The following is a 19,817-nucleotide window of genomic DNA, read 5'->3' as shown; positions in this document are numbered from 1 at the left end:
CCAACTCAGCCATATATATATGCATGTACCCACTCTGCCCCAAACTCCCCCCCCATCCAGGCTAGCAGATGTTCTTTAAGAGAAAACACAGCTGCCAGAGCTGTTGCTTTGTTGTCATTGTTGGCTGCACTGTGAGGTGTGTGGGATCTTATTTCCCCAATTAGGGATATAGCCCGGGCCCAGCAGTGAAAGCGCCGAGTCCTAACCACTGGATCACCAGGGAATTCCCCAAAGATGTTTTTGAAAGCAAATCCGTTGGCCTTCACTTTTGAGGAATCTACATAGTGCCCTCATTTCCCACAATTAATTAGCAACACAGCCCTCCCTCCCCCTTTGCAAAGGTCAGCCTCACCTCTGGCATATAAAGATATGATCATGCACTCTAAACCAGTGAGATATTTTCTCTTCCTTCTCCTAGCTGAATATTGTTTCTCTCCAATAGGATTGTAAGAACCTTGAAGGCAAGGCCTGTACCTTCTCTTGTAACGCATGTCCACTGCTTCCCTTCCCAGCAAAGCCTGCATCTGTTCAGTGACACAATCTGTTCTCAAAAAAAAAAAAAAATTGAGCTAAAAAAAGAAATGATGCTGTGGAATGGTATGGTGTTTACAAGCATATTCGAGGTTATTTTATTTATAAAAATTCCCAGACTTCTCTGGTTAGTCACTCTTATGGTATCAACAAAAACATTTTTCCCCCGAGTATTTTGTTAGCCCAAACAGATTGGTCTCCCTAGTTTCACAGATAGAAAGTCAGGTGTTAATTTGAACCAATCCCGTGCTAGTACAGTACTGCTAGGAATAGAAGCAAGGAAACATTATCCCTAACTCTCTCTTTAATCATTAGCTCGGCCTCTTTCTTAGTTTAATCCCCTTGATCAGCAGACAAGGACCTTTCCAAGCAGTATGCCAAGACTTCTGTCACTGTTCCTCCCCAGGGCAAGGGGCAAGAAGTGATTAACCTCAGGGGAGGGCATGAGGGGGAAGATGGTTACCTCTCAGCTATTGTAACTTGGAGGTCAAGGGGAGAAGCCAACTCTCTGGAGAGAATGAGATTGGAATGAACTTTCAAATACTTGTTCTGAGGAGACCCTCATAAGATGGGAAGAAGCCATGACAATTGCAAAGATGAGCCCAGGCACTAAATCTGACTGTTTACTTATCAAGAGTGAACCTAGAGACCTTGGAAAGTCAATAATTCCTTACTTGGTTCTAGAGAGAAAGATGGTGTAATAGGGGAAAGCATAGAATTTTGACTTTGCTGGCCCACAATGCTTAATTAAATCTAAAGTTAATATATTGACATACCTTCTAAAACATGTGAGAAACTTAGAGCACTATAACTGTAATCACTTCTCCCCAGACATGTCTTCCTTTCAGAAGCTGTGAAATATAATATGCATACAGATTTTAAAATAGACTTTGCTTTTTAGAGCATTTGTAGGTTGATAGCAAAAATGAACAGAGTACAGAGAGTTTCCACATACCCCTTGCCCCCAACAACCTCCTCCACTATCAACATCCCATACCAGAGTGACACATTTGTTACAATAAAGAGCCTCCACTGACACATCACCATTATGCAAAGTCCTTTGTTTATATTGGGGTTCCCTCTTGGTGTACATACTATGCATTTTGACAAGTGTATAATGGCATGTGTCCGCCACTACAGTATCATACTCTGTCTTCCATCTATTTATCCATCCGCCTCCACTAACCCTTAGTGACCACTGACCTTTTCACTGTTTCCATAATTTTACGTTTTCCAGAATGTTATATAATTGGAATTGTACAGTAGGTAGCCTTTTTAGATTGGCTTCGCTCACTAAAGTATATACATTTAAGTTCAGCCACATCTTTTCATGCCTTGATAGCTCATGTAGTACCAGTTACATACAAGTTTGACGCATAAAATATTATCGTGCAGTGTAATGAAAAAATGTTAAAAGCTAATGCCATAGGAAAACCACTACCCAGGTCAAGAAATAAAAGATTGACAACACTCAAGAAATAACCATCCTCCCATGTGGACTTCCAAAAGTTTGGACTCTTCAAAATATAAATAACATGAAAAGAAACATCGGGAGGTTTTAAGGTAAATGAATTTAGAGAGACAAAGCAACAAAATGCAATATGTAAATTTTGGTTGTTGGTTCCCCACCTCCACCACCCCAAAAAAGACCCATAAAAGACATTTTTGGAGGTATTTGAATATGGACTATTTATTAGATGATATGTAGAATTATGTTCATATATTCAAGAATGTAATTGTACTGTGGTTATATAGGAAAATGTCCTTATTTAGTGGAGATGCATACTGAAGTAATTAGGGATTTCTCCTGATGTCTGAAACTTATTTGATATGGCTCAGCAAAAACTATACATGGATATATATGGAAGTTCCACTCTGGTAGGACAATGTGAAGAGCTCTGTGGACCAGCTCTCCAGTGAAACTGGTGAAAATTATGAAAAAAAAACTCCCTGGAAATGATCCTAAGGACATACAGAAAATGAAGAAACATCTACTTAAGAAAAAGTCTACTAAAATTTGATTAGAACATGGGGAGTATGTGGTATTGGAACCAAGACCCATTCTCTTCCTCCCCCTTTCCTAGTTCTGCAAGAAGGAAACTCCTCTCCTGATTGGTGCAAGGAAGAACACAGGGCTCCAGCTTTCCCGAGCTCCCAGCTGGAAGGTTGCCTTCTTAGGAGGTGCAGGATGTGAGCTTTTCTCATCCAGCCCTTAGCTATCCATTGCTGAGGTAAGATCCAGTGAGCGTGGCCAGGAAGCACAGGCTTCATTCTTTTACCCAGCACCCACCTGTGGGATGCAGGCTCTACCTTGGGCATGACCCCACTGAGAATACTGGGGCCCTATTACTTTTGTTCTGGCTTGTAAGGTAGTGGTTCTGTGCTGAGAGAAGTGAGCCTAGAAAACTCGGAGCTATAGCCCTCCATTCCACTGAATACCAAGCTCCTAGAAGCAGAAGAGAGGAAGGAACAGAAAAATTATTTGAACAAATAATGGCTAAAAACTTCACAAACTTATTGAAAAATATTTGTCTACACATCCAAGAGGGGCTTCCCAGATGGTGCTAGTGATCAAGAACCTTCCTGTCAATGCAAGAGATGTAAAAGACGCAGGTTCGATCCCTGGGTAGGGAAGATCCCCTGGAGGAGGGAATGGCAACCCACTCCAGTATTCTTGCCTGGAGAATCCCATGGACAAGGGAGCCTGGCCGGCTACAGTCCGTGGGGTCACAAAGAGTCAGACACAACTGAAGCGACTTAGCACAGCACAGCACACATCCAAGAAGCTCCACAAATTCTAAGGATATACAAAACAAGACAAAAACAGGAAATGCAAGGAAATACAAAACAAGGAATTTATAAAGAACACTTAAAACTCATTATTACCAAGAGAAATAACCCAATTGAAAATTGGGCAAAGGATTTGAATAAACATTTCTGCAAAGAAGAAACGTAAATAGTCCATGAGCACATAAAGAGGATGCTTGACATCATGATTGATCAGAGAAATGCAAATTGAAAGGGCAGTGAGATGCCATTCACACTCACTAAGATGACTATAATAAAAGGTCAGATAACGCAAGTGTTGTCAAAGATTTTATAAAATTATAACCCTCATACACTCCCGATGGAAATGTAAAATGGTGCAGCCACTTCAGAAAGCAGTCTGGGAGTTCGTCTAATTGTTAAACATAGAGTTATCACATGACCCAGCAATTCAACTCCTAGGTACATACCCAAGAGAATGAACATACATGTTCTCACAAAAACTTGTACATAACTGTTTATAATATAGCAGCATTATTCATAATAGGTAAAAGGTAGAAATGACCCAAATGCCTATCAACTGGTAAATGGATAAACAAAATGTGACATATCTATACAATAGAGTATTATTTGGCCATAAATAGGAATGAACTGGGCTTCCCTGGTGGCTCAGACAGTAAAGAATCCACCTGCAATGCAGGAGACCTGGATTGGGAAGATCCCCTGGAAAAGAGAATGGCAACCTACTCGATATTCTTGCCTGGAGAATCCCATAGATAGAGGAGCCTGGTGGGCTACAGTCCGTGGGATTGCAAAGAGTCAGACACCATTGAGCAACTAAGCACAGCACAGGAATGAATTGCTGTTATAGATTGAATTATTCACCGCCCCCCCAAATTTATATGTTGAAACCCTAACCCCCAATGTGACTGAATTTGGACATAGAGCCTTTAAGGAGATGCTGAAGGTTAAAGGAGGTGCTAAGGATGGGGTCTTCATCCCATAGCACTGGCATCCCTGTAAGAAGAGGAAGAGACACCAACGACCTCTCTTTGCAAGTCAGAGTGGAAAGAGTAGAAAGGCCACGTGAGACCACAGTCAGAATGTAGCTACCTGCAACCCAAGGAGTCTCACCAGACACCAACCCAGATAGCACCTTGATCTTGGACTTCCAGTCTCCAGAACTGTGAGAAAATAAATTTGTTTTTTAAACTTCCCAGGTTGTAGTATTCTGTTATGACATACCAAGCAGACTTAACACAAGTACTGACACATGCTATAACATGAATGAACTTTTAAATGAAACTTTCTACATGAAAGTTTTTAAACTTTTTTAAACTTTCTACATGAAAGAAGCCAATCACAAAAAAATCACATGATTCCATTTATATGAAAGGCCTGTGATAGGCAAATCTACAGAGACAGAAAGTATATGCTTGCTTGCTGAGAGGAAGGGGGATGGGGAATTGATAGCTAAAGTATGAACTGTACATCTGGGGTGATGAAAATGTTCTAAAATTGAATATGGTGATGGTTGCATATATCTCTGATTATACTAAAGACCATTGAACTGTACACTTAAAGTGGGTGAATGATATGAGATATGAATTACATTTCAATAAAGTTGTTAAAAATATAAGTATACATGGAGAGATACAAAGCAAAATGCTAAAATGTTAACAATTGTTACATCTAATTAGAGGGTAGTGAGTATTAACTGTATTATTCTTTCAACTTTTCCTCTATCTGCAAAATTTTCCATAATAAAAAATTGGGAAAAAATAGAAGCAGCCCTCTGTGTGCTCTTTCCTGATCACTCCTATTTTTCCGCTTCTAAGAAATAACCAGTATCCTGACTTTTGTTAACCATGTCCTTGCTTTTCTTTATAGTTCTACTGCCTATGTATGAGTTCCTAAATGATGTAGATTAGGTTTTCCTGTTTTTCTACTTTATACAGTATGGAATATTTGTCATACAGTATGTAATATTTGTTCTTGGCTTGTTTCCATCAACATCATGTTTGTAAGGTACATTCATATTGTTGCATGTAGCTGTAGCTCATTAATTGTCACTGCTGAATGTTTTCCATTGTTTGGAAATATCACCATTTTTTATCTTTTATACTGATGATCAACATCTTGGGTTATTCAAGTGTTAGTTAGTTAGTTAGTTCAGTCTCTCAGTTGTGTCCGACTCTTTGCAACCCCATGAATCACAGCACGCCAGGCCTCCCTGTCCATCACCAATTCCTGGAGTTCACTCACTCATACTCATGTCCATCGAGTCAGTGATGCCATCCAGCCATCTCATTCTCGGTCATCCCCTTCTCCTCCCGCCCCCAATCCTTCCCAGCATCACAGTCTTTTCCAGTGAGTCAACTCGTTGCATGAGGTGGCCAAAGTATTGGAGTTTCAGCTTCAGGATCAGTCCTTCCAATGAACACCCAGGATTGATCTCCTTTAGAATGGACTGGTTGGATCTCCTTGCAGTCCAAGGGACTCTCAAGAGTCTTCTCCAGCACCACAGTTCAAAAGCATCAATTCTTCGGTGCTCAGCTTTCTTCACAGTCCAACTCTCACATCCATACATGACCACGGGAAAAACCATAGCCTTGACTAGAAGGACCTTGGTTGGCAAAGTAATGTCTCTGCTTTTTAATATGCTATCTAGGTTGGTCACAGCTTTCCTTCCAAAGAGTAAGCGTCTTTTAATTTCATGGCTGCAATCAGCATCCACAGTGATTTTGGAGCCCCCCAAAATAAAGTCTACCACTGTTTCCACTGTTTCTCCATCTATTTCCAGGGCTGTTAAAACAGTGCTGCTAAGAACTTTTTTGCACATGTCTTTTGATGAATATATTTACAAACTTCTGTTGGGTGTATACATAGAAGTGGAATTGCTGGGCCACAGAAAATGCATTAGCTTTAAATCCACTAGATAATGCCAAACTTTTTTGAAATGGTTAAATCAGATTACATCTCCACTAGCAGTGTGTCAGAATTCCTGTTGTTCCACATCCCTACCAATGGTTGGTATTGTAAGGATTAAAAAACAACATCAGCCATTTCTGGTAGATGTGGTGGTATCTCATAATGGTTTTATTTTGCATTTCTCTGATGAAATTAAGGACATTTTCATGTATTTATTGGCCATTTGGTTTTCTACTTTTGTGAAATAACCGTTTATTACTTTTACCCATTTTAAAATTTTTCTTATCATATTCCAGCAGCTTGGTATATGTCCCAAGTTCTAGAACTGTATTTGCTACATGTATAATACAAATATCTCTGCTATTGTATGGATTAATTTTTAATTCTCTTAATGGTAACTTTTAATGAAATGTTTAATTTTAATGTAGTCAGTGTTAATTTTTTCTTTTATGGTTAATAGTTTTGTGTGCTGTTTAAGATTCTTCACTATCCCAAAGTTGTGAACACAATCATTTACATCACAAAAGTATAATTTGCCCTTCAAATTTAGACGTATAATCTACTTGTACTGATCTTGGGGTATTCATTGAAGTAAGGATCCAATTTCTTTCTTTTTTTTCTATATGGGTACCCTATTGTCCCAGCACCATTTTTGAAAAGAACCATCTGTGTCTCTTGGCTGTTCTTTCGAGAAGAATTTGCCATCCAGCTGCGAGGAGTACAGTCAGCTGTCAGCCTCCAGGTGAAGCACCTTTGAGATCGCTAAAGCATTTAAGCAGAAGCCAAGCTCTTCCCACGCAGCCCCCAGCTAGTGCCTGAGCGTGGGAGGCGTACTAAGGCCTGGTCCTTTAAGGGTTTTCTTTAATGAGCTCTTCACTTTCACAACCTGAGTTTCTCCTTTCCCAAACCTGCTTTTCCGTCCTTTCAGATGTTACCCTCCAATAAACCTCTCGTACTTCGTTCTCCAATTCAGTGTCTCCTTACCAGAGGACCTAAACTAACATATCTGCTACCAGGAGTGATCCAAGAAATCAGGCAGTAAAATGGAATTTGGGAGATGGGATCACTCATGACCAGGCTGTCAATGCAGACCCCGCACCCAGTAGTATGTGAAGGATGGATTGTCCCAGGCACCAGATGGTGGCGCTCTTGCTAAAACTTTCGCAGGTAGTGTCTCCGGGAAATAGTCTGTGAAAGGGAATAATGCCTTGTCAGTGCAATGATTCAGGCTTTTGGGAAATGGGTTGGGGAGAAGAGGGAATCATACAAAGACAGTGAAATTTGCCAGCTCTCATTTCGTTGCATTGATACCTACAGAAGGATAATAAAAAGGTGAGGGTTGTTAACAAACACTGCGAAATCCAGAACGTCTCTTTGGTCGCTTACACCAAAGCTCTTGTCTTCTGCAGTGGAAGAACAGAAAAAAAGTCTCAAGGCCACAAACTCACTATTGTAAAGAGTTGAGGAGCTTCGAAGATGACTGAACATCTTATGGAGGCAAGTCTGTTGTGCTAAAGTGAGAGCCTTGGTTGGGAAAACTTGGGGCACGGGCTGGTGAGTGAGCCTGAACATTTTGACGTCTGTCTGAGTCTGTTTGGGCTGCTCTAACAAAATACCACAGATTGGGTGACTTAGAAACAACAGAAATTTATTGTTCACAGCTCTGGAGGCTGGAAGTCTGAGATCAGGTGACAGCATGGTCGGGTGAGGCCCCTCTTCCTGGGTTGCAGAGTTCTCTCTGTGTCCTCACATGTGGAAGGGGCTAGCGAGCTCCTTGGGGTCTGCTTTATAAGAGCACTAAGCCCATTTCATGAAGGCTCCGACCTCATGACCTAATCACCCCCGGAAGGCCCCACCTTCTAATACCATCAAATTGGGTATTAGGATTTCAACATATGAATTTGGGGGGGGGACATAAATATTCAGATCATAGCAGCTCTCTAGGCTCACATTGCCAGATTTAGCAAATAAAAATATAACAAAAATTCAAATATCGCCTGGGACACACTTATACCAAAATCTTATTCATGTATCTGAAATTCTCACTTGACTGGGCATCCAGTCAATTATCTGACACCCCTACCCCAGCCCCCTCTGCACCCTCAGAACCTGTACAATGCCCCATTCCTTATTAAGAAATAGCATTCCAGCCCACCCCATCCCCCATGTGGGAAGACACAGCAAAGGTATCTGTCTCTGAAGGCAGCAGGAGACCCCCCTTCAGGATCTGCACCCACCTCTTCTCTGCCAGCCCCAAGTAGCAGCATAACCCATTTAAGAATAACATGGGCCCACTGCGGAGGACAGGCCCTAGGGCCCAAGGTTTGGTTTAGTCGCCAAGTCGTGTCCGACTCTTGTGACCCCATGGACTATAGCCTGTCACACTCCTCTGCCCAGGGGATTCTCCAGGCAAGAATACTGGAGTGGGTTGCCATTTCCTTCTCCAAGAAGCCCAAGGGAGCCACACAAATTAGCTAGAATGTGTCAGCAGGAGTCAGAAGGGTATTCATGGGACTTGATTGTGAGGGTGCTCAATCAAGGGGACCATGTCATAAGACTGGAAAAAGGAGAGTTTCTAGATTTGGGGGTACTCTTAAAGAGTTGGGCACAACTGACACTTTCACAATTTCTTGGGATACTAGGTTTAATTGTTATAATAGTTCATTTTCTGTGTCCAGTTGACTGGGCTAAGGGAAGCTCAGAGAGCTGATAAAACATGATTTCTCTGTGTCCCATGGGAGTGTTTTTGGAACAGATGAGCATTTAATTCAGTAGACTGATAAAGAGATCCACCCTCACCAGCGTGGACAAGTATCATCTAATCTGTTGAGGGCCCAAACAACAAAAAGGCAAAGGAAGGGCGAATTTCCTTTCTCTCTTCTTGAGCTGGAATGTTCATTTTTCCTGGCCTCAGACATCAGAGTTCCTGGTTATTGGGCCTTTGGACTCAGAAGAAATTATATCACCAACTTACCCGGTCTCCGGCTTATGACAGCAGATCATGGGACTTCTTGGCCTCCATATCCGTGTAAGCCAATTCCTATAAATCTCATCTTACATATATCTATATATATCCTATTGATTATATTTCTCTGGAGAGCTCTTACTTTTTAAAATATTTATTTATTTGGCTGCACTGGGTCTTAGTTGCAGCAGGTACTGCATGCAAGGTCTGTAGTTGCAGTATGTGGGATCTAGTTTCCTGATCAGGGATCAAACATGGGCCTCCTGTGTTGACAGCGCAGAGTTAGCCACTGGGCCACCAGGGAAGTCCCTGAAGAGCCCTTATTAACACAGATTTTGGTACCTGGCGTCGAATGCTGCTGTAACAAATGTGAAAGCAGGTTTGGAACTGAGTAATGGATAGAGGGGTCTTCCCTGGTGGCTCAGTTGGTAAAGAATTCACTTGCAGTGTAAGAAACCCGGGTTCGACCCCTGCGTTGGGACGATCCCTTGGAGAAGGGAATGTCTACCCACCCCAGTATGCTTGACTTGGAAATCCCACGTACAGAGGAGCCTGGCAGGCTACAGTTCATGGGGTCACAAAGAGTCGGATACAACATAGTGACTAAACAACCACCTCCAATGGGTAGAGGCTGGAAGAATTTGGAGGTGCATGCTAGAAAAAGCCTACATTGCCATGGATGGGCCATTAAAGGTGGTTTGGGTAAGGGCTCAGAAGAAGGTAAGAGTATAGAGAGAGCTTCAGTCTTCTTACAGAATACCTAAGTGGTCCTAAACAGAATGGTCACAGTATGTCACAGCATGGACACTAAAGGTCATTCTGATGAAGTCTCAATGGAAATGAGGAACATCTCATTGGAAACTGGGGGAAAGGCCATTCTTTTTATAAAGTGGCAGAGAGCTTCGTCGACTTGTGTTCATGTCCTAGAGTTTTGTGGAAGACAATTTGTGAACGATAAAGTTGGCTATTTGGTTGAAGCTATTTCTAAGAAAAGTGTTGAAGGAGCAGCTTGTCTTCTCTTGACTTCTCATAGTAAAATGAGAGAAGAGAGAAATGGCTTAAAATTGTTCATCAGAAGAAAAACAGAAATTGAAAGTTTGGAAAATTCTCAGCCTATCCGCATGGCAAAAAACTGAGAAAGTATGTTGGAATGAGACCATGATAGCGTGACCAAGCGATAAAGGTATTAGTAGGGGAGTCAGCCAGGAAGAGGGCCCTCACCAGGACACGACTATGCTGGCCCCTAAATCTTGGACTTCTCAGCCTCCAGAACTGTTAACGATACATTTCTCTTGTTTATAACCTACCCAGGCTGTAGTATTTTATTACAGCCACCTGAACGGATTGAGGCAATACTCCAGCCAGGACTGTACGGAATGACACACAGACACTGCTAGGGTGACTCCTAGAAGCCTGGGGAATGGGAGCCTGGGGAACCTCACATTAAGTGAGGTCGAAGTGCCCAAGTTGCTATGGGAGACAGTGGAGGAAGGGATTAAAAGACCTAAGGCTGTAGGCACGTTGGAATATATTATGTATATATTATGTAAGACCAAAAGACCCACTGGAGATTATGTTTCATGGAGGGGCTCAGGGAACACACTATTCAGCAAGGTCATGAGGGAAATTCTAGCAAGATGGGCAGCAGCATTACCAGGAAGCTGAGTACTCATTCATATATAGACCTGCAATGAATGAGCAGGAGTCTGAGAAAACCATGATCCCTTGCCAAATTCCTCGACCTGATTCAGTTTTTAAGACCTGGAACCCATTGGCTGAAAAAGTGGCAGGTCCCCAGAAAGAAGGACCCTAAATCACCATGGAAATTATAGACCATAATACTAGCCCGTTTTTTCCCAAAGGGACCTAATGCCATTTATTTGGGTGACTGTCCATTGGGGAAAGAGGAGACATTTAGAGGACTACTGGACATTGATACCCAGACACCCAAATTGTCATGACTCCCTTATTAGAGAGTGGGTTATAGGGAGACTGGATAATAAATAGAGTCCTTGCAAGAAGACATCTTACAAGAGGTTCACTAGGTCTTTAGACTTACCAGATGCTCATTTCCCTGGTCACTGAGTCTTTGCTGGGATTGGCACACTTGGCAGCTGGAATAACCTTCACACCAGGTGTCTTGTGGGATAAGAGCTACAACAGTGGAAAGACTAGGCTGGTGGTTCTAAAACTTTAGGTGACAGTCAAGATAATAAAGAAAAATCAATCTGCCATTCCCTACCTCAAGATGGGACATGGCAGAGATCAGTGCTACCCTAAGGATCTCAGAGATGAAGGGATGGTGTTCCCTATTTCATACATACACCAGTACAGACCCTGCAGAAATGAATAGAACTTGAAAGATGAGTGGAGGTGACTGTAAGTTAAGCAAGTAGTAGCCAATCACAGCTTCTGTGCTGGTCATGGTATCTTTACTAGAGCTGGTTAATTTGGCTTTTAGGTATTACATGACGTATGGCCATTGATTTAGCAAATTTGTTCTTTGCTAGTCCAAACAAGGAAGAGGATCAGAAAGAGTTCACAGTACATGGAACATATAATAATATTTATTTACTGTTTTGTCCAGGGATATGTTACTTCTTCTCCCTATGTCATAAAATAGTTCAAAGAGATCTGGCCTCTCTTAACAGCCACAAAACATCACATTTATCCATTACATTAATTACATCATTATGCTGATTGAGCAAAAAATGGCTACTACTCCACAAGCCTTGGTACTGGTACAGACACATGCTCCAGATTGTAGGAGATAAAACCTGTAAAGATTTAATGAAGTTTTTTTTTTTTTAAAGGATCTAGTGGTTAGGAGCATGCAGGAACATCCCTGCCAAAGTAAAAGACAAATTGTGGCACCTTGTAATCCCTCCTACAAAGAAGAAAAACCCGGTACCAGGAAGAACTATTTGGGTTTTAGAGCAAATCATTCCATACCTAGGAACACTAGTCCAGTCATATACCTGGAGTCAGGGAAGTCTACCACCTTTGAATAAGTCATGGAACAGGAAAGGACTCTTCTCAACAGATCTAGGAAGTGAAAGCAGTTCTGCTGCTTAAGCCATATGATCCAGCAGACCCTATGGAGTGGGAAGAATAAGGGGTGAGAAAATATGTATTGTAGAGTTTATGCCAAGTCCCCGTGGGCTGCTGTTACAAAACAGGGACAAGATGAGATATGAATGGAGCTTATGTAATCCATTTGGACAACTCCTGGTAGTCCTTTGCCTTGCTCCATTTTAATTGTGAATGGACAAGTGCAGCAACCCCAAACCGAGGTGTGTATGGTTGCCAGGGACTCAGGTTTCACAGTAATGAGGGTTTCACTGACATCACCAAGTAAGCCAACAGGACTAGCAGAGGTGATATCTGAGGGTGAGAAGAACTTAGGATGGATAGTGAAGGAAGGAGACAACACACATAAAGCAGCTGCAGTTTTTACCCATACCCCTGCAAAAAATATACCCACTACCTAGAGTACACAGTTTGTTTGCAGCTATTTTAAGTCTAGGTTAGTCAAAATATTGTGTTCAGAAATTTCTTGGGTTAGTTCTCTCTCCACTCCCAACCCCTAAAGTGGTTGTGTTGCTGCTGCTGCTAAGTCACTTCAGTCGTGTCCGACTCTGTGCGACCCCATAGACGGCAGCCTACCAGACTCCCCTGTCCCTGGGATTCTCCAGGCAAGAACACTGGAGTGGGTTGCCATTTCCTTCTCCAATGCGTGAAAGTGAAAAGTGAAAGTGAAATCACTCAGTCGTGTCCGACTCATAGCGATCCCATGGACTGCAGCCTACCAGGCTCCTCCATCCATGGGATTTTCTAGGCAAGAGTACTGGAGTGGCTTGCCATTGCATTCTCCGAGTGGTTGTGTTATTTATTTGAAATTCTGTTAGGTTAGTTTGTTTCTGGTTTTATTCCATTTGGGGCTTTTGTTCCAACCCACACTTGTGGAATTAATTTATTTATGACCTTTGTATATTGATTTTGTATCCAGCAACCTTGCTAAACCTGTACTTACTCTCACACAATTACTGCTTAGTATTTTCACTATAATATTTTTTTAAATACCACAAGTTATACATTATTGTTTTGCCTTATTTTTTTTTATTTACTCACATCATCACCAATTATTTCTCAATATTTCTTTTTGTGATTTAGACCTTCTTTTTGATATCATTTTTTTCTTGAAGTACATCCTTTACTAAACTCTCTGTTATATGAAAATGCCTTTATTTCACCATCATGCATGAAAGATAATTTTTCCTGGGTATTAATTCAGAATTGACAGATTTTAGCCCACCCTTTGAAGGTATCATTGCACTATCTTCTGATTTTCATTGCTGCTATTGAGAAGTCTGCTGACAGTTTGCCTTTTCTCTGTGGGGGAATCTGTATTTTCTCTCTGGCTACTTTTTTAAAACTAAAAATTGTGTTGATATAATTTTAGATTTACATACAGTTGTAAATAATAATACAAAGACATATCTTGTATACTTTGCCAAGTTTCTCAATATGCTGTGCTGTGCTAAGTCGCTCAGTTGTGTCTGACTCTGTGACCCTATGGACTGTCGCCCACCAGACTCCTCTGTCCATGAGGATTCTCCAGGCAAGAATATTGGAGTGGGTTGTCATGCCCTCCTCCAGGGAATCTTTTCAACCCAGGAATCAAACCCAAGTCTCCCGCATTGCAGGCAGATTCTTTACCATCTGAGCCACCAGGGAAGCACCAGTTTCTCAATAGGAACATGCAAAAACAATAGTGTGATATCACAACCAGGATATTAATATCCACTGAACTTATTCAGATTGCCCCAGTTTTACTCACATTCATTTTTGTGTATATGTCTGTTGTGAGTGTATTTTAAGTTCTATGCAATTTTATCACCTGTTCAAGTTTGTGTATCCACCACCAGAGTCAAGACAATAAACATGTCCAACACCACAAGAATGCTTCATCTTGCCCTATTATAACTACACCCACCTCCCTCTGACCCCTTCCCCTGTCTCTAATCTTTGGGAAACACCGATCTGTTCCTTGATTTTATAATGCTGTCATTTCGGCAAAAAACAAGCTGGGAACTACACTGAATTTCAAACCATGAAGAACATGGCCAAGGACAAATACATTTGTAAACTCAGGTTTTTCTGGTTTCTCTTACCTCTCTTATTGCGCCTTCTCAACCTTCTGGGTCTCAAAATTACCCTTAAATATTGCTGTTATTCAGACTTGTGGACACAGTTGGGGAGAGGGTAGGGACGAATTGAGATAGTAGCTTTGAGATATATACATTACCATGTGTAAAATAGATAGCTAGTGAGGAGTTGCTGTATAACACAGGGAGCTCAGTTCAGTGCTCCAGGATGACCTAGAGGAGTGGGGTGGGGGGATGGGATGGAGGCTTTACATACTATCATATGTATACTGATAGTTGATCCATGTTGTTATACAGCAGAAAGCAACATAACATTGTAAAGCAACTCTCCTCCAATTAAAAATAAATTTTAAAAAAGATTGCTGTTCTTCACAGTTCTTTCCTAAAAAAGTCTGTTCTTCATATCATACAAATTCTTACTGAGTGAGCTCACCCACTCCAGTATTTTAAACTATTCTGATACCTTCCATATTTTAATCTCTATATCAGATTGACCCAGCCTTCAAATTGATATATTCAGTTTCCTATTGGATATATCTAACTAGATAACCTACAGATATCTCAAACTCCAAATGTTCAAAATTGAATTAGAATGATGTCAGCAATAATGATGTGGTAAGGACCACAGAAAATACTCTTTTCCACAGAAGCAGTGAGAACACTGGTGATAATGGCCACAGTCAACTTTTTTAGACCTCTGGGAATTAACAAATGCTTGCAGGAACCAGAGAGTGTTTATTGAAGAAAAACAGGTAAGTTGTGGTAAGAACAGCAAACTTAGTGGCATTGCTCTATGCCCATCCCCTTCTCTCCAGCTCTGTAGTAGCCTTTAACAATGACAACCCACAATAATGTGGAAAACTGAGAGCCTGGCAGTCACTGGGGGAGGCAAAATGAGGTTACAGCTCCTTCAAAGCCCTATGCCCATATAACTGTCATCATTTGACCTGTCTGATATTTCTCTGGAAGACCTCACTCACAAGACTTGTTCTTATTTGATCTGACTCAGAGCTCACCCAGTGTGAACAGCCTTTTCCCTGAGGGTGTTTGTTGAAATAGTAAGTGGCAGTTATTTAACATCATTGGTACTAGGTGCAATGGATAATAGTTGGGACACAATAGGCTAACCATAAAACTTAAAAGGAAAAGCAGGGAAATGAAAGATCCATAGGGATTTTGACAAGCTCTGACAAATTCCTGGGAATCTAGAAGGCTACATACATGTGTTGGGCTATGTGCATGCTCAGGAAAAACCCAAGGAGGCCCAAAGCTCTCACCTCTGGATGATTTTGAGGTTCTACATAACCATGAAACACAGCTAAGACAGAGTTTCAAATGATTTGGCTCAGTGTTGAAAGCTCCAAAGTAAACACAGAGCCCCTCAATAAATACTTGGAGATATTGATTTCAGGCATTTAAGGAAATCCCTATCTAATCATTAGCTGATCAGTAAGCAAAAACTTCAGTGGTCACACATGACAAAGAATACAAACTTTATAGAATTACTTCAGAAAAGTCATCAACCAAACAAATAGCAACAATAACAAAGACAAACAAAAAAACAAAATATAAAACACCCTGAACATAAAACAGAATCTAATTTCAGGAGTTTCCACATTGTAGTTTTCAAAGAAAACAGTTTGAGACATTCAAAGAAACATGAAAGATTGGTTCATACACAGTGGAGAAAAGAAGTCAATGACTTGTTCCTGAGAAAGCCCAGACATTGGAATTACTAGACAAAGACTTTAAATGAGATGTTTTAAATATGCTGAAATAAAGGAAGGCAAGTCTCCTGAACTAAAAGCAAAATATGAAAATGATGTCTCACTAAATATCAATCATCAACAAAGAGATAGAAATTATAAAATTAATGGAATAGAAAGTATGGAATTGTAAAGTATAATGACTGAAATGAAAAACTCACTTGACAACAGAATTGAGCAGGCAGGAGAAAGGATTAATGAGTTGAGGATAGGTTAATTAAGATTTTTTAATTTGAGGAGCAGAAAGAAGGAATAAAAAGAAAAACAGAGCCTCAGAAACCTCTTGGACACAGTGAAACATAGGCACAATGCGTGACTCAAAGAGAGAAAAAAAAGGGGCAAAGAGTATACTTGAAGAAATTTAAGGTTAGAAAGCTTCCCAAATTTCATTAAAAAAAGAAAACATGAATCTACGCATCTGAGAAACTAAACAAATCCAAGTAGGATAAATGTAAAAAGATCCACACCTAGACACATTATAATCAAATTGTCAAAAGAGAAAGAAAAAGAGATCATCTTAAAAGCAGCAAGAGAGAAGTGACTCATTTGATACACAAGTTACTCAATAGATTGGCAGCTAATTTCTCATTGGAAACAATGGAGGCCAGAGGCAGTCAGATTACACTTTAAAAGTGCTGTAAGAAAAAGACTGTCAATTAAAGAATTCCATATCCAGCAAAACTTTTCTTCAGAAATGAAGGAGAAATTAAGACATCCTCAGATAAACAAAAACTGAGAGTTTATAGCTGGCAGATCTGCCCTACAAGAAATGCTAAAGTGATATTTTCAGGCTTAAATGAAAGAACACTAGCTAACAACTTGAATGCACATGAAAAAAAGTCAACTGTTGAATTTAATTACATAGGTAAGTGTGAGACAATATAAATGTATTTTTTTCTTTATAACTCCTTGTTTTGATCACCACCTCTTCATTGGTGAAGAATGGATTCCCCATTCTAGGTTTATAGGGATGGCTAGGACTGATGAGATGGATGCTGCTGCTGCTAAGTCGCTTCAGTCATGTCCTACTCTGTGCGACCCCAGAGACGGCAGCCCACCAGGCTCCTCTGTCCATGGCATTTTCCAGGCAAGAGTACTGGAGTGGGTTGCCATCGCCTTCTCCGATGAGATGGATAGCAGTTTATTAGTCACATATACCAGCCCAGGGGAGAAAAGACACCGCATGCCATGCAGGGCCATGAGGGGGTTGTACTTGGAACAGGGTGAACAAACATGATCTGAAGGAGTCAGAGTTTATAGTGTCAAGGGTATGCGGTGACTCTTAGTTTCCACAGAAGGACGTGATTGGCTTGTTTGAATAATTCCAAGGGCTGGCAGACAACTAAGACATGCTACTCTGGGTTAAGTAAGAACTGTGCCTAATCCCCATGGTAAGGAGAATTTTTTGGCTGGGGGACTTTATCATCCATATGAGCAGAGTGAGGAGGGGAACTTGGAGTTAGGCTGTTTGAGGCCCTCCTGATTTTACCAGCTGGCAAGGCAGCACTTATTAAGATTTACATCACACCTGACCTCTTGAAGGTCTTGATATCAATTTAAATCTTGGTCACAGACTAAGAGTTTCAGGGAGTAGAAGTACTTCCCTAGGAAGTGAAGGAGCAGCTTGACCAGGAGAAAGAGGGCCACATGGTGAGGTGAACATTGAAGAATATTGACTTCAGAGGTGATCCTTTTTTGGCCAGTAAAGTCACATGAGGGATCTGTGTGGTATTGGTGAAGAGAGTACATGTCCCCAGGGGGCATGAATTTAAACTAATCAGAGCCTGTGGCAATAGTGACATCCAGTGGGGGTCCATTTGCCACTCTGTACCTTAAATAAGAGTTCTCTGTGGAGCTCAGTTTGCCGTTCAATTAAACCAACTTTCTAGGGCCTACAGTAGAGGTGGAAGTTCCAGTGAATACCTTCTTTAAGAGCCAGCATTGTGTATTCTGAAAAATGAAATGAGTCCCTTTGTCATGATCAGTGATGTCTATAATTCCAAAGGGAATAAGAAGTATCCTGGTAAGGCCTTGTATTGTGGCCTTAGTATATGTCAAAACGTGGGTGACCTTGATTTATATTTTGGGTACTTATGAGTCAAGAGATTGTCAGAGTTCTTTATCCCAAAGGGGGTACTTCTTGGGCAATGACCCAAAAGTTTGTAAAAATATGTAGATGAGACTACTTTTTGGCCAGGGCATCCAATGTTACAATGAGTACCTGAAGTGTGGCCCATTGTGCTGACTGACATTCATGTACTATCCTTTTCAGAGACATTCTGGTTAAGGGCTGAAAAACAGCAACATTCTACCCAATTCCATCAACTATGATGGTGCAATACCACCCATAAAGTGTATTAACTCCCATTACTGGTCACTTAGTTGATCCTAAGGGAGTCCCATGGTAGCCAAGGGTCTGGGAGAGGTTTGACCTTCAGCATCATGACCTCTGGCAAATGACTGAGGAGGCATATGACTTGGCTACGCCTCCTGTAGCTGGAATCTACTAGAGGGCCCAGGTTTGGCTCCATCCTGGGTCAAAGAGGCCTCATTAGCTGTGATGTGCTTGTGGGGTGCTGCTTTCAAGACCCAAGGCATAATGAGCAGCGAGGTATAGAAGGTCATAGGCTCAGGGGCTGTGAGAAACTCAAATTTCAGGGGATCTCAATATGTTGCCTTCAATTGCTGTCCTGATGGTATATAGTGCAGGCCTGTGAAGGGCAGCTTCTTGCATCAGAAACCTGGGGACAACCTACGGTCATTTGTAGGTGGCCTAGAGATTCCAGGAGGCATGAAAGGAGTTTGCCTAAGCTACAGTGAAGGAGTCTGTGAGGGCACTACCAGAAGTGCTTGCTGATTTCAATCTGACAGATTCTAAAGCTTTTTGTTGGAGAAGGCCTCATTTAAAATGGGTCAGTTTGCAAGTAACAGCATTAGTGAGGTAAAGTAAAATTTGTAAGTGAAGAATATGGTGCCTCCAGAACCAAAAAAAGAAACGAAATACTCAAAGATGTGGGACTTGCCTTGTGGTCCAGTGGTTAACAATCCGCCTTCCAATGCAGGGGACTCGGGTTTGATTTCTGGTTGGGGAACTAAAATCCCACATGACCCATGTCAATGAAGTCTTCCTGCCGCAGTGAAGGACCAGTGCAGCCAAAATTGAAAAAAAAATGTTTTTAATATTGGACTTGTATTAACATTGTGGGCACATAAAGGGTCAATAGCTGTTTCCTGACAGTGTCAGAGATGAAGCAGCTGTCAGTCTACCAAAGAATTTTCAGGATTGTCACTAGTCGACCTGATCACATGGACCACAGCCGAATGTGGTCCACTGGAGAAGGGAATGGCAAACCACTTCAGTATACTTGCCTTGAGAACCCCATGAACAGTAACAAAGGGAAAAATGACAGGATACTGGATGAGGAATTCCCCAGGTCGATAGGTGCCCAGTATGCTACTGGAGATCAGTGGAGAAATAACTGTAGAAGGAATAAAGGGATGGAGCAAAAGCAAAACCAATACCCAGCTGTGGATGTGACCAGTGATAGAAGCAAGGTCCGGTGCTGTAAAGAGCAATATTGCATAGGAACCTGGAATGTTAGGTCCATGAATCAAGGCAAATTGGAAGTGGTCAAACGGGAGATGGCAAGAGTGAACGTCGACATTCTAGGAATCAGTGAACTAAAATGG

Source organism: Moschus berezovskii, chromosome X (genome assembly GCF_049115385.1).
Source record: "Moschus berezovskii isolate FMDL1 chromosome X, NW_MosBer_1.0, whole genome shotgun sequence".
NCBI lineage: Eukaryota > Metazoa > Chordata > Mammalia > Artiodactyla > Moschidae > Moschus > Moschus berezovskii.
The sequence above is the reverse complement of the archived record's forward strand: the minus strand, read 5'-3'. Positions refer to the sequence as shown.